We start from the raw sequence: 15,297 nt of genomic DNA on the forward strand, positions 1-15,297 counted from the left end.
TATCTAGAAATATACTTCTTATTACATTTCAACAAAATAAACTGTTCCTTTTAAGAATATAATTTGACTCTATTCAGTTGGATGTTTTTAAAGATATAAACCGTCAGTGACCACAGTGACATAAATCAATAGAAAGAAAAACAATAGTCTTCCAGGCTTGGTGGTGCACGCCTGTAATCCCAGAAGCCTGGGAGGCTGAAGCAGGAGGATCACAAGTTCAGAGCCAGCCTCAGCAAAATCGAGGCTCTAAGCAACTCAGTGAGACTGTCTCTAAACAAAATACAAGATAGGGCTGGGGATGTGGCTCAGTGGCTGAATTCTACCATGTCCCCCATACCAAAAATGCTATTTATCAGAAGTTGGTTGATGCAGTGCAGGAACACGGAGAGGCTGAGGTACCTGGCAGACCGTGGACTGATGGCAGTACCTTGGAGGCAGCTGGTGCCACCCTTTAGATGCAGAAACAAGTTTGCATCCCAGATCCCTGGAGTGAGTCTGAGCCTGAAAGCTGTCTGCGCTGGAGCCGCTTTGAGGAGGGGAAAGGCCTTGGCTACAGTGCTCGGCAGTCACATCTGTGGACTTGCGGCTGCACCCAGTGACACCCAAGAGGAGATAATGGTAAAACAGACAGAGGCTTCCTGGACTTGCAGCTATAACCTGAGGTAAGAATATCACCCCCATGACCAAGTCCCCAGCAGCCATTCTGTTGGTTCCCATAGACTGACGTTAGAGCCAAAGGACCCTGCATAGAAATGTGAGGTGCAGGTGGCATTGAAAGTGTCAGCCAAACTCATCAATTCCTAGGTAGAAATATTTACATAAAGAATTTCTGTTATTGGGCCAGATGCACACCTATAATCCCAGCTGCTGGAGTGCCTGAGACAAGAGGATCTCAAATTCAAAGCCAGCCTCAGCAATGGCAAGGTGTGTTTTTCTAGTAGCATAGGGTTGCAGGTCTTATGTGGAAGTCTTCTATCCATTTCCAGTTATTTTATTTATTTTTTTTTTTTGCATTGTACCCAGAGGCACTTAACCACATCGATAATCCCTAGTCCTTTTTATTTTGAGACAGAGTATTGTTAAGTTGCTTAGGGCCTCACTAAATTGCTTAGGACCTTGCTAAATTGTTGAGGCTGGCCTCCAAAAAACCTTGCAATCCTCCTGTCTCTGCCTCCTGAGTCCCTGGAATTACAGGAGTGTGCCACCACACCTAGCTTCCTATTGATTTTTATGTGTGTTGTGATGGAGAGTTTAATTTTGTTTTTCTGCAACAAGAGTTTTTTTTTTTTCTCTCAGCACCAATGAATGAAGTCTGTTCTTTCCCAACTGTATCTTCTTAATATCTTTTCAAAATTCAATTTACTGTAAATGCTTAAGCCCACTGTAAATACTTTTAGAACAAAGCTAGAGACATCAAGTTCCCTGACTTCAAAATACATCATAAAGCCCCTGCACCTAAGACAGCATAGTACTAACATAAAAAACAGATGTATGAACCAGTGCAACAGAATAGAAACCTAGAAATAGGCTTAAGCATTTACTGTAAGTTGAACAGGTCACAGAGCACCCGCCAGCCGCACTGGGCGGGGTGGGGGGGGGCGGCTGCAGGGATAGAGGCGCTAGGGGCGGTTGCTCTGTGACCCAGAGGACTTCGAGGACAGAGGAGCTGGGGGGCGGGTGCTCTGCGACCTGGAGGGCTGCGGGGACAGAGACGCTGGGGGCCGGGTGCTCTGTGTCCCGGAGGGCTGCGGGGATAGAGTAGCTGAGGGACAGTTGCTTTGTGTCCCGGAGGGCTGGGAGGACAGAGGGACTTGGGGGCGGGTGCTCTGAGACCCGGAGGGCTGCGTGACAGAGACGCTGGGCGGGGGGGTGATCTGTGTCCTGGAGGGCTGTGGGGACGGAGGAGCTGGGGGGCGGTGCTCTGAGACCCGGAGGGCTGAGCGGACAGAGGGACTGGTGGGTTGGTGCTCTGTGTCCCGGAGGGTTGCGGGACAGAGACGCTGGGGGGCCGGTGTTCTGCGACCTGGAGGGCTGCAGGGAACAGATGAAACAGATGAGCTGGGGCTGGGTGCTCTGTGTCCCGAGGGCTGAGCGGACAGAGGGACTGGGGGGCGAGTGCTCTGCGACCCAGAGGGCTGCGAGAACAGAGGAGCTGGGGACCAGCGCTTGTCGGGGGGGATTCTCTGCGACCTGGCTGGCCACGCGGACCGCGTCGAAGGAAGAGTGCTTCTGCGATGGTAACAGGCCTCAGGGAGTCTCCGAGTGTTGGCCTCCCTGAGTGCCTCTCTTGGGGTGCTGAGCTTCTGTGAGGGCTTACACAGGCCCCCTGGAAGTCTGCATTACCTGGCTGCCATCCTTATTGTTAGGACCTTCTGCTACTTACAGAACCAGAGAGGGATAAGACAGCAGAGTGTCCAAGTTAGCAGCTCCTGCTGTGTGCTTGCTTCTTAGAAGACTCCTTACACCAACAAGCAAAGAAACAACAACAAATCCTGAGGAATCTGGATGCCGACATTCTCAATACTAGTACACTGAATTCACCATGATCAGGTAGGATTTATCCCAAAGACAGAAAGATACTTCAAAATACACAAATCAGTAATACATCACATCAATAAAATAAAGAACAAAAGAACAAAGAATGGAATAAAGCTTCTGGCTCAGATGCACCTGCACATAATCCTCCAGTAGAACTTGGGGAGTAGGTTTACCACAAGTAAATGCTGGAATGAGGCAGATTAAGAGTGGGTCTCAGGTGCCTGGGTGGGCAGGGGTGCTACAGCAAGCTCAAGTGTTCAAATCGGACTCCCTTCTTAGCTTCTTCTATAACCCTCACCCCAACTTCTCAAGAACTCCCTCCCTCCTGCCTCGACCACTCTCCACTCACAAGAGGCTAGGCTCCAACCAGCACAGGCAGGATCCACACCCCTCAGGTCAACTCATCACCCATCACTGGATCTTTCTCTTTGCTTTGGGTTCTTGCCTGTTTTCTCATCTGCTTCATCACCACACTCAGTTCCTGCTCCTCCTCATTATGTGACCCTTGGGATGATGGACAAAGAGCTGACCATCACCTGAGGGCAGAGTAGAGGGGTCAGCAACCAGACAGGAAGAAGTGGCAACAAAGCAGCTTAGAACTCCCTGTGTACCACTGAATTCAAAGAAGGCACTTTTCTGTAAGAGTGTCTATTTATAACTGGGGAACTGCACCTGCTACTGTGTGCACAAATTGGGTACTTGCCATCTGTCCTGTGAGAGACAAAGCTTCACTAAACTCGAGTCTGGCTCCTTCAAGCCCACTTCTGGAACAGGTCTCAACCTTGGTCCTTGAAGACTTGAATAAGATTCTACCACAGTGTCTAACAGCTCAAGAATCTAACAACAACAAATCCTGCCACCCCTGAACATATCCACCTGAGCAACTGAAGGCTGTGAAAGGCTCTCCTGTTTCAGAGAACACTTGAAGATAGGTCCCTTGCCTTCTATGGTCTGTGGGCACAGATTGCACATGGACCACCCCCATCTAACTTCTTTTTCAAATTCCTGGGTCTACCTGTGTCTGGAATACCCTTCTGTTCTCTCATATTCTTTTTTTAAAGGCCCATAACAGGGTGGCTTCCCTGGTCGGTGTGTTAGAACAAGGCCATAACTCTTTCACCCAATCCCTGTAATTCCAAGTTCCCTTGCACATTGAGCAGGACCCTGCCTGGAATGTGCATCAATGGTGCAGTGGTTGGAGCTGCAATGGCCCTAGTCCTCATGTCACTGTGAGCATGGACATACTCTCCTTCACAGCCTGCCTGAGGAGATGAGCAAGTAACCAGCTGTTCAATCCCAGGGCGGCTTTCCAATCCCCAAGAGAAAAGCCTGGAGGAACAACAGAGAGGTTTTGGACATTCTGACTCGCTCACACCTTGGTGGTGGTGGGCTGGGATACAGTGGGGGTTGGGGGGTGGACTTGTAGAAGAGGTTGCTGCTCACTTCAAAGTAGGTGGATCTCCTCGGATGTTCATGAGGAGCTGCATCTACTTCACAGCCAGCTGGCTCTGCTCAAATCCTTTCGTAAGGACTGGGGATGAGGGAAGTGGGTGGTTCCTTCTCCATCTTCCTCATTATAACATTTTTTTTCTTTCTAAAATGAATCATAAGCTTTTATTATACTCAACAACATAGAAGAGTCCAGCATAAAGTCTGTGGAAGCTGAGTTGCTCACAAAGGACAAAAGCCATGTTAGCACCCAAAGCACTTCCCCAGAGACACCCAGCTGTCCTGTGATGCTGCAGGAGGCCTTTCTAGGGAATTAGAGACTTAAGTAATGGGCAGGGAGGGGCCGATGAATGAGTTCTCCTGGGGGAACCAGCTGTTGTCCAGACCCAGGATCTGAATGGAATCAACTCACCATGGCAATGTGGTAACAATCCACAGCTGTGCCACCAGGTGTCCTGTGTGTGTCCTGTTACTCTTGGGTCACACCTCCCTCTGTTCTTTGGCCACAGTGTCTGATTTTTTTCTGAAGAGAATGCTGAACAACTCATCCTTGTCAGTCTGAGTCTGAACTCTCACTTGACTTGGAAGACTTATGCTTCTGTTTTTTCTTCTTTTTCTTTTCCCTCTTTCTTTAAAATTTTTTTTAGTTGTAGATGGACACAATATCTTTATTTTATTATTTTATTTATTTATGTGGCACTGAGGATCAAACCCAGCCCTGCACGTGCAAGGCAAGCACACTACCACTAAGCCACAACCCAGTCCCCTTCTTTCTTTTTTCCTTATGCTTCTCTTTACATTCTGAGGAAGTGGAGCTGCTCCCCTCCTTATCTGAGGTGGAATCCTCCAGTAACTGCTTTAATTGCAGTTTCCTTTTATTCTCCTGAATGATGTCATACATGGGATCTTCAGTGGTACTCTGAACTTTTAACTTCTGGTTGCCTTTGATAAATAAAGGGCATTCTTTGTCACCCTCTCGGTGACCATATCGCCTGCAACTCCAACACTGCATAACTTTGACTTCTTTCCCCAATGGCATCCAAAGTCCTTTAGTTGGCGCATGAGCCAGAAATTCCCTTGCATGCTCGTTGCCTGGTATATCAGGAATCATCTTCTGGCCTAGTCTCATCCTTCCCGTAAGCCCAGGAGGAGGGTTTTCGTAGAAGGACTCCAGGTACTTGAGCTGCTGTGGCTGCTGCGCGATCCAACCGCCGCCGCTTCTGCTCCTGCGGGCACTGCGCGCCCCGTGCCTCCGTGTGGTCCCGCCGAGGCGGGACACAGCGCGGTCCCAGCGCGCAGCACGGCACGGGCGGAGGCCCAACCGAGGTCCCATTTGCTGAGCGCCACCCGCTGCTGGCCCACAGCGTCCCCTCTCGCTGGTATCCCAGCGCAGGCCGCCGGGGCCACGTTTCCGCGCGGCAGCCCCTAAGTTCGTGCTCCCCAAGTCCTGGTTCCTCCCAGCCCGGTCTCCTTATCACATTCTTTAGATATCTTCTTATCTCAGTATAAGCTTTCCTAGCCCCTGGTCAGTGCGGAACCTGACAGCAGCGCCCTGACAGCAGTGGGAAAGGAGGTCAGATCCGCTTCTTCTTTCCACGTGGAGATGTGCTGGGTGGAAACGACTGAAGTGGGGTTCCGAAGACGAGCCAGAGGGCGTTGCAGGGCGGGGGAGGGAGAGAGGGAGGAGCACACTTGCATGGGCACGTACACCCGAGTGTGCAGGCCATGCTCACGCTGGAGGAGATGAGCATGTGCAAAGTGCAAAAATGTATCTACATATATACAAAGGTCCATCATATATATATATATATATATATATATATATAGTTGTAGATACATTTTATAATGTATCTACCTTTTTTTTTGAGAGAGAGAGAGAGAGAGAGAGAGAGAAATTTTTTTTTTTTTTTTTTTGCGGTGGACACAACATCTTTATTTTATTTTTATGTGGTGCTGAGGATCAAACCCAGCGCCCCGCTCAGGCCAGGCGAGCGCGCTACCGCTTGAGCCACATCCGCAGCCCATGTATCTATCTTTTATAATGTAGTTACATTCCAGAAAAAAAATAAACAATCATACAAGAAAAAAACAAAAAGAAAATTAAATTTCTCATCACTAAGGCTGCATTTGGCTTAGAAAATTCCTGGTTGGTTTTTTAAATTGTAGAATGACTCTGCATATATATATATATATATATATATATATATATATATATATATATATATATATATATATAATTGTTTTATAAGAAAAGCATTTATTTTTATTGGGTAATCTAAAACCATTCTTGTAGGTACTGTAAGTCTTTCAGCATACTCAAATCGGTTGACTTTCAATATGAACAGCAAGCTGACTCACAAGAAATCAATGGCAATACAAAAATTTGTTTAGTTGGTAGAATCCCAGCAGCCTTTGACAAAGTGCAGCAAACTTTCCTTATAGTGGATAAGAACTCCAGTAACTTTTGGATATTTGGGGTAGAGTTAAGGAATACCTACTGCAGTCAAGAGATAGGTAACCTCTGGTCTGGGGTTATGGCTCAGCAGCAGAGCGATTGCCTAGCACATGTGAGGTACTGGGTTTGAGCCTCAGCACCACATAAAAAAAATAAAATAAAGATATTGTGTCCACCTAAAACTAAAAAAACAAATTTAAAAAAGAGATTGGTAATCTTCAGACTTCAGAGACCAGTTGCCAGGGGACCACAGTGAAATATTAGTTCTGGAGCCAATGAAAAACATGAGGATGAAAACGAATGGATTTTTCCAAATATGCAAAATTACTTTATACAGATGCGTGGCATACTGTGGTTTGACAGGTTTACACTGATAAACAAAACAGCAAAGATAAACATTTAACAGTATAGCTTCAATGTGTAGAGAACACAGGTTTTAAAATAGGCATTGATAAGTTCTATAAAAGCTCCTAAAACAAGTAATCCTATGCCCTGTATCCACCCTATGCCAGTGAAAAATGGGAACAGAATAAAAAGTGATTTACTGTGTGGGAATCAGAAAGTACTTGAAAAGTGACAAAACTATATGTTATTAAATGACAAAACATATTTTGAAGCTTTATTTAAAAATCTCTCTCTGTTCATTATCAAGCACAAGGTTGTTTGCATACCAAGAGACAGACTGTAAACTAGGAAATTTTCACTAAGGAAAGATGGGTTTACTAGAATTTGATCTCTTACTAAAAAAAAAAATCACTGAAAGTTATTGATAACAGAATTTCTGTTTTACTTTCTTAAATCTAATTCTCTTGAAAATTCAATCAATATTTCCATTCTCTCAAACTAAAATTCAATCATGGTCACATTAGAAAACACCTCGATCTATTTATCTATCTATCTATTTATTTTTAGATATAGTTTATTTTCTACTTAGCTTTTAATAAATGGGAAGATACACAGTAGTCTGTCTCATATAGAACATTTATAATATGTAACAATCCATTAAGCCTCCTGGTGAGGTAGGAACAGTTTTGGAAAATAACACACAGACAAAAAAAAAAATACAAAAAGTTAGAAGTCAGGTAAAATGTTACAACACTAAAAGACAGTTTATCTGTATCTGCATTTAATGAGATGGTAACTGCATTTAAGTGTACTATATCTGGCCCAAAAGACAAGCAACAGCAGATACAAAACCAACACAGTTATGAAGGTTTCATAAGAATCATAGAATATATGGATACACTTTATTGCGCTGTTTCAAGGCAGAGCCATAACACGGTAATTTGTGTCTTTTATATATAACCACATATGAACTGTATGTTACATTCCCTTCAGCATCTTTTTGCTAAAGATACTGAACCATAAAATTTTTGGTTTAAAAGTTTAAATTGCATAACATACAAAAGGCTCTTGTGCCAGAGAAAATGACTGCTAAACATTCCAGAGCTTCTTAGTGAAACAAATCAGCATCACCACACACTGGTACAGTTATAGCAGAATAGTGCTTATTACAATTCCCTTTTCAGAGACTCAGAACACAGTTTCTATTTAAACATCAAATAAACAAAATAAACAAACAAAACCCTCCATCTTCCCAAGAGTTTTAACACTATTTTATCATTTAACTTAAACTCAGTATTAAAATAAATATCTTTAAATTGAGGAATTAATCTCCATATTTGTGTATATGTGAACATCTTAAGATAGCAGGTTAATGACACGTTTATTGTTCAAATGATATCTGCTTATAAACAGTAAAAATCTTCAGCTCAATACAAGTTAACCTACTAAATATTTCACATTAGGTTCCATAGGTCTTTTCCCTTAAAACTTTCAAAAATCCAAAATTGACTGAATGTTAACAAGACCCAAATATATTAACATTGCCTTCTACCTAGTGTGATTTTCCAAGATGCACTTGGTGGAAATTTCTTCTATTCAAATAATATAACTTAAGATAGAGTTATTCAGCATTTTGTTTTCTAATATATATATGCAGCCAAATTTTAGAGGATTTTTATTGTTTAGGTTCTAGTCCAGACTTTTATAATGTAGATACATTCCAGAAAAAAATAAACAATCATACAAGCTAAAAGTTAAAAATAGAGAATTAAATCTTTTATCACTAAAGCTTCATTGGCTTAGAAGATTCCTGGTTAGTTTTTAAATCAGGCATATGCAGCACCTTCTTTTCAATAGTTTTTTTTTTTAAACAATAGAATTCATTTTTAACTACTGTACACAAATGCAACACAACTTCTCATTCCTCCAGCTGTGCATGGTTCAGAGTCACTCCACTAGGGTAATCATCCATGTATATGAGGTAATAATGTCTGTCTCTTTCTATTATCCTTCCTATCCTCACTACTCCACCCCTCCTCTGCCTCCCCTCTACACAAACCAAATATCCTTCTTCTTCCCTATCACCCCACCCCACTATGGATCAGCATCTGCTTAGCAGAGAAAACATCTGGCTTTTAGTTTTTTTTAGGATTGTTTTATTTCACTTAGCATGATATTCTCTGGTTCCATCCACTTACCTGCAAATACCATAATTCATTCTTCTTTAAGGCTGAATAATATTCTATTGTGTATATGTACCACATTTTCTTTATCCATTCCTCTGTTGAAGGGCATCTAGGTTAGTTCCATAGTTTAGCTATTATGAGTTGAGCTGCTATAAACATTGGTGTGCCTGCATCACTGTAGTATGCTGATTTTAAGACCTTTGGGTATAAATCAAGGAATGGGGTAGCTGGGTCAAATGGTGGATTCAATAAAATTTTCAGACAACAGACATGTTCTTAAACATTCTACATTGATCTTGTTCAAATATAAAAGAGCCAGGAGGAGAGATGTAACTCCTAAAACTGATGCAGTGTTATATAACAGTATATTTAAATAATGGATGTCAGTCTCCAATAATTCAGGGTATTTCTTGCATTTTCTCTCAGGAAGGAATAAGTTATTTTGAGAAAGACACTTAAATCCCACAACACTTAAATATAAAAGCATGTCTTTTTTTATTAAAGATAATGGTAATATAGCTAAAAATGGTTTAGAAAGTACATTGTAAATAAATAATTCTCTGCTAAAACTCAAAAGGTGAGTCTCTGATTTTGCTATGACAAAGTTCTTTGAAAAATGAAAATCCTATGGTACCACTTTGTTACATATAAGCTACTCAAAAATTATGAAAAGTGAAATAACTAAAACCTAAAGGCTATCCCTTCAAAGCACTTTCAAAAAATAAAACAACAAAGCCCTTGTCCAATGCTCATATGCCATTTTTTAAAATTCTCACTCTGGTGATGTCTTCTACTTAGATGTTAGACCACCTTTAAGACACAGACCCCCAAAAGAAACATTGTAAAGAAACCCCATTGAATATATTTTACCAGTTATCCTATCATATCATTGCTAAAATGTTTAGATAACAAATTGTTTTAAGATCTTAGTAAAATATTCTGTAAAGTGTTAAATCAGGAATGGACATTATACAGTAAAATTTGCAGCTTTCTCTTGTTCACCCATATAGATTGCTCAATTTCATGTTAAAAACTAAAACTAAAACTAAAAACCTTTTGCAAAACTCAAAGCAACTATTAGGTAAAGAAGTGAATTACACGATATCAGGTAACAGTATTAAAAGATCAATATGTGTGGGGGGGGTAAGAAAAATGGTGGAATGAGATGGACATCATTACTGTAACTACATGTATGAAGACACCAATGGTGTGACTCTACTTTGTGTACAACCAGAGATATAAAAATTGTGCTCTATATGTATCACATGAATTGTAATACAGTCTGCTGCATTATAAGAAATTAGAATAAAAAAAGACCAAGATGTATTGCAAATTGGCAGGTTATAGTTTGGCCCATTATAATATATGTGAACTTACAAACTATGTTCCTAAAATTACCTCATTCTCATTGGAAAAAACAGCTGTTCTTAAATAGATCCATTGCCAGCAAAATGCATATATTAGGGGGGAAAAAACAATCTACAACAAAAGATCATCTCTTTAAAAATTTTCGTATTCTAACACTTTCATCTTAAGACCTATTAAGCAATGAATTAGTTTAAATCCCCAAAGGTAGCCATCCTCAAAGTAGTCAGTTATAAAAGTTACTGAAGTAGTCAGAATACCCGTTTCTAGAAAAATAGAGCTATACATGATAACTGATTTTAATAATCATTCTTCTGAGCACAAAATCTTCATTTTCTTCACAAAGCAAAACCCCTCTTCTATCAAGAAAAATATAACTTCAAAAATATTAAAATATTTGTGTTGGATTTGAAATCTATTGCAATAATCAAATAGCCAAGAACAATTTCCTAGATGGAAAGCATGACACCCTGCAAAATAAGCCACTGGTCTAAGAACTAAGCAATGTCAAGAAATGATGATTTACAGACCCTCCAATTTTTCCTTAATTATTAATTTTGCTAAGAAGTTAATATCCAGATTGCATTAACCATCTTTCTTTTCTCTCAAGTTAGTGGCTCTTGGCAAAGCACAAGCATTAAATGGCAGTACTCAAAAAGCTGTTTAAATCCATTCATGATTAGTCCCCATGAAATGCCTTTAACTTTGAAGTTATTTTTTAAACATCCACAATTTAAAAGATTAAATTGATACCTTGCGTTTACAAGCTAAGAGGAAGTTAAAAATTCTTAAAAATATTTAGATATTTTGCAAGTAGACTTCCAGCTCAATGTTTCTAATATCAATCTTTCAAAGAAAGGAATGCTGGTGAACTTATTCATATTTTAGACTAACTTTGGTAGACTAAAGGAGTTGAAATTCTCAAAATAATTTAGAGATGTAGTCTGAATATCAACATACAATAATCTAAGAATTTAGTTTGGTAAACTTCTTCCCTGTTCTTATTCTGCATTTGACCTATAATGTGTGAACTCTAATTCAGTTTCCTAATTATCTCAATGTTTATTGGATCAACACTTAGCAATATAGAATACAGATAGTAACTGTTCTGCTCCTAGCCATGAGCAACTCTTAAACTATGCTGCCATTATACTATGTAATGACTTCAAAGGGCAAGTAAACATTATCCAAACATCAATGGAAACAAACTTGCTGATGATGTTACAGGTCTAACAATTATAATCCTAATAAAGTGTAACAATGGGGGAAAGAAAAGCAGAGAGATACCAGTAACAATTTTAAATTTATTTATCCCCCTAATCTTTTTATCATGGGAAAAACAGAAATCAAATGTCATTATATTACATAAGGTTTATACTTACTTTAAACAAAAATGTAACATAGTGTTAAAACTGGTTTTTAAAAATTGTTACAGCATAGCTGTACTCTGTACTAATAATCCCAAAGTCATGATATAGGACTCTGTTATGCAGTCCCATTGTGTTCTTACAGAACTAGAATTAAACTGTGTGATCCAGACAAGGACTTCAATTACATTACTTGGCAAACTTAGAATTTTAGTGGAGTTGTTTTCCTCTTTCAGTTTAAAGCAAAAGTCAAATATCATATCTTTTTCAAGACTCACAAAGGCGATTCAGGTTGCTTGTTTGGCACTTTTTAAATCTCTATCACAACAGCAGGGATGTTTTCAACTTTAGTCCTCCTGGGCTTCTTCTCTAGATTGTCATTAAGTTCTAAATAAGAAATGCTAACTACTGGGTCCTTTCCTGCATTCTTTCCAGAATAGGCTGGTGGCCATGTCCCACAAATTGCTTCAAAGCACACTGAGTCCTGCAGGCAAGTTCACACAGACCACACTTGCATTAGTGTGCCTGGTTTCTGTTTCACGACTAAAAGGCTCAGGGGTCACTCCAGTTAAACTGGGCTAACTGGGCTGCACAAAATAACCACACAAGAGACACAACACCTTTTTCTTTGGGGTCACTGAGACAGCTCCTCTGACCTTAAGGGTCCACAGAAAGACACACACACACACACACACACACACACACACACACACACTGACCCCTTTTATTGAGGAGAAGCAAAGGGTCAGGTTTCAGGGGGCTGAGTCTATTTTCATGATGTCCACTGTCAGCAGGTTGACTGACACCTGGGTAAGCCACACCCAAGGGCACACTAAGAGAAGGGGACACATACAAGGCTCTTGCATGGAAGATTCTGTCTTAAACAGGGCAAGGGGTTATATTACAAAGGAACATTTGAGCATAGCTTCACCTATGGGGCTGTAGCAAGACACACCCATGGATGAGATACTGACCCTCAGACCCAAGAAGAGTGGGGAAAGCTCTGCCACATTTCTTCGACTAGGCGCCTCAGCACCCAGCCAGTAAGTGTGACTCAGTCACGTGTAAGGTTGGTCTCCCACATTAGTGCCTACCCTAGCAAATTCAGGCTGAATGGCAGTAGCATGAATTCCAGGATTATGAAAAGCACCTTTAATAGTTTTAGCCACCTGCATGGATGATGCTGATCTTCTCATTTTGTGTGAGCAGTGGCAATGATTCTGCTTCCAGCAAGTTGCCAAACATGTAGTTCATGAACTTCCTCAGCTCCTTCAACATCTTGAAGTTCTTTTATCAGATTTCAGATATCAGTCTGTTTAGGAACAGTATGTAGAAGAATAAGAGCAGATTCCTTTAGTAATGGGTACAAGTTAGAGAGTGGTTACTAATGTCCAGACAATCAATCTCTGACAGGGTACATTGCCCAAGAAAAATGGGAACCAAAGAGAAAAACTTCACATTGTATACGAACTGCTATTTTGTGTTGCCAAGTGTGCTATGCGTGGTAACTATTAATGGGTACAGAGGCAGGGCTTTCCCATGGGAGATGCATTTCTCACATGACATGGAGTCTAAGGGTAAAATGGAATGTGTTTGGTCATTGCTCATATAGCCTGGTCCATAACACTCTGGGTCAAAGAGTTTTGTGGGGAGGTTGCCATTTTCCACAACTTTCAGGGTACAATGCAGCTCCATGTACTGACACTTAACCATAGGAGCAGCAGCTGAGAGAAGATACCTGAAACAAGATGACCAGGTAGCAGAAGCAGAAAAAAAAAATATCTGGGACAAAAGAAACCTCACTTCCCCTTTAGGTTTGGGGCAATAAAAAGTCTAAGCTTTATGAGCTAAGAGTCCTAGGTTGTTGACAAGCTTGATCTCATACAAAGAGGGTAAAATGCATCCTCCAATAGAATCACACCAACTCCCTGGTCCTGATATGGTCCAAACTTGTTATGTATAAAAGTAAAAGCCCTGCTGTATAAGGGTTCAGACTTTGGGAATAATCTTTTGGGGCCCTGACACCACTAATAAAGTGTTGCTTCCAGATCTTAGTGTCCTGAACCTCATTTCCGAACATAAAAGAACCCCAAATTAGTAAAGACATGATTCTATGCATAGGTGGTGAAAGAAAATTGGCATGGGACTAATCACACAGACACACCAGGGACAACAAAGAAAGTTCATTGTCACCAAAGGCTCAGCAATATGGAAGGAACGAGGACCTGTGACCACCAAAGGCTCCTCCATCACCAGTCCTTCAAACATCAATGGCCTCCTAGAGGCCCCCTTCCTCCCTCCTTCTTTTGTTTGTCATAGGACATTGTAAAGCCATCAGATAATTCCACAGAGAAAACAGGTGAGGATGCCATAGGACTCCTGGGCAGCATTGGAGAGTGCAGATGTGTCTTAGGTGGTGTCTGGGGGTGTAGAAAGGAGACTGGTGTTAGGCCTCTTGTTGGGGTGGGAGAATAGAGGCACCTGCTGGGCCATTTAGTCTGCCAGATTGTCACCTGTTGTAATAATGAATTATCTGTCTGATAGGCCGGCTTTACAATGTACTATGCCAATAGAAGGAGGGAGGGGGAGGCCTCAAGGAGGGCATTGATGCATGACGCATTCGTGACTGAGGAGCCTTTGGTGGTCACGGGTCCTCATTCCTTCCATATTGTTGTGTCAGCCAATAGTATATAAAAGGCCTATTTGGAATTTGTGTAAATGGTCAGAGACTTCCCCTTAGCTAGGGTAGATGCTTGGTTAGAGCTCCAAGTTCTGTCTGTGGGTTGGGGTGTTAGGAGGCGAGGGGCTAGCCTCCATCAGCTCTACGACCATGGTGACAGCGCAGCCTGCTATTCGGAGGCCTTCATAGGAAAAGGAGCTCCCATCCCTGAACCAGGTGTAGGAGGGTCCTTCCAGAATATGGGAGGGATGGGGAGTAATTGTTCTTCAGTTTCTATGCAGGAATGGAGAGGCTTATGAGAATCCATGTCCCTGGGAGGAGGAGGCAGAGTAGAGGGATTGGGGGGTGGACACGTTTTGAAGGTCACAGTTGGGTCCACATCCTTTCCCTCAGTCCATGAGACCTGGAGGGAAAGGATGCGGGAAAGGGCAGTGTCTGAAGACCCACATAGGAGAGTGATTCAGTTCAGTGGTGGGGAGAGGACTGTCAGAGGTGACCCAGATGTCAGTTTCCTTGACTCCTGGATTAGGATGCCCGAGGAGACCAGTACCTGAAGGCAAGGTGCCCATCCCCATACTGCTGGGCAAGGCATCTTGAGAGAAATGCCACTGCTACAAAGGATGGTCCCAACTGGTGGCCTCGTGCCCTCAGGGCAGATCCTTGGTTTTCTGTTACATATAGAAAAAAGGGGTGGGATGGGTCAGGCAAGTGAAGGGCTGGGGCCTGCAGGAGGGCTCTGGAGGGCCTGAAAGGGGGTGTTGATGGGTGTGATGAGGAGCTCTTTGTGAGGGCCTTTGTGGTATGGTAAAGGGGTCAGGCCAGCAGAGCATGGTTGGGCATCCAAGCCCTAAGGAATCCTGTTAATCTCAGAAATGAGAGTACTTCAACCTTGGTAGTAGGAACAGAAGGGGA

At 42.0% G+C, this 15,297-nt stretch overlaps 1 pseudogene; it reads right to left on the minus strand.

The window, feature by feature from the left end:
- Positions 1 to 4,540: 4,540 nt before the first annotated feature.
- Positions 4,541 to 12,983, minus strand: LOC113175643 (uncharacterized; annotated as a pseudogene).
- Between the last annotated feature and the right edge of the window lie 2,314 nt (positions 12,984 to 15,297).

The sequence above is a fragment of the Urocitellus parryii genome, chromosome 1 (assembly GCF_045843805.1).
Source record: "Urocitellus parryii isolate mUroPar1 chromosome 1, mUroPar1.hap1, whole genome shotgun sequence".
In the NCBI taxonomy this organism is placed as follows: Eukaryota; Metazoa; Chordata; class Mammalia; order Rodentia; family Sciuridae; genus Urocitellus; species Urocitellus parryii.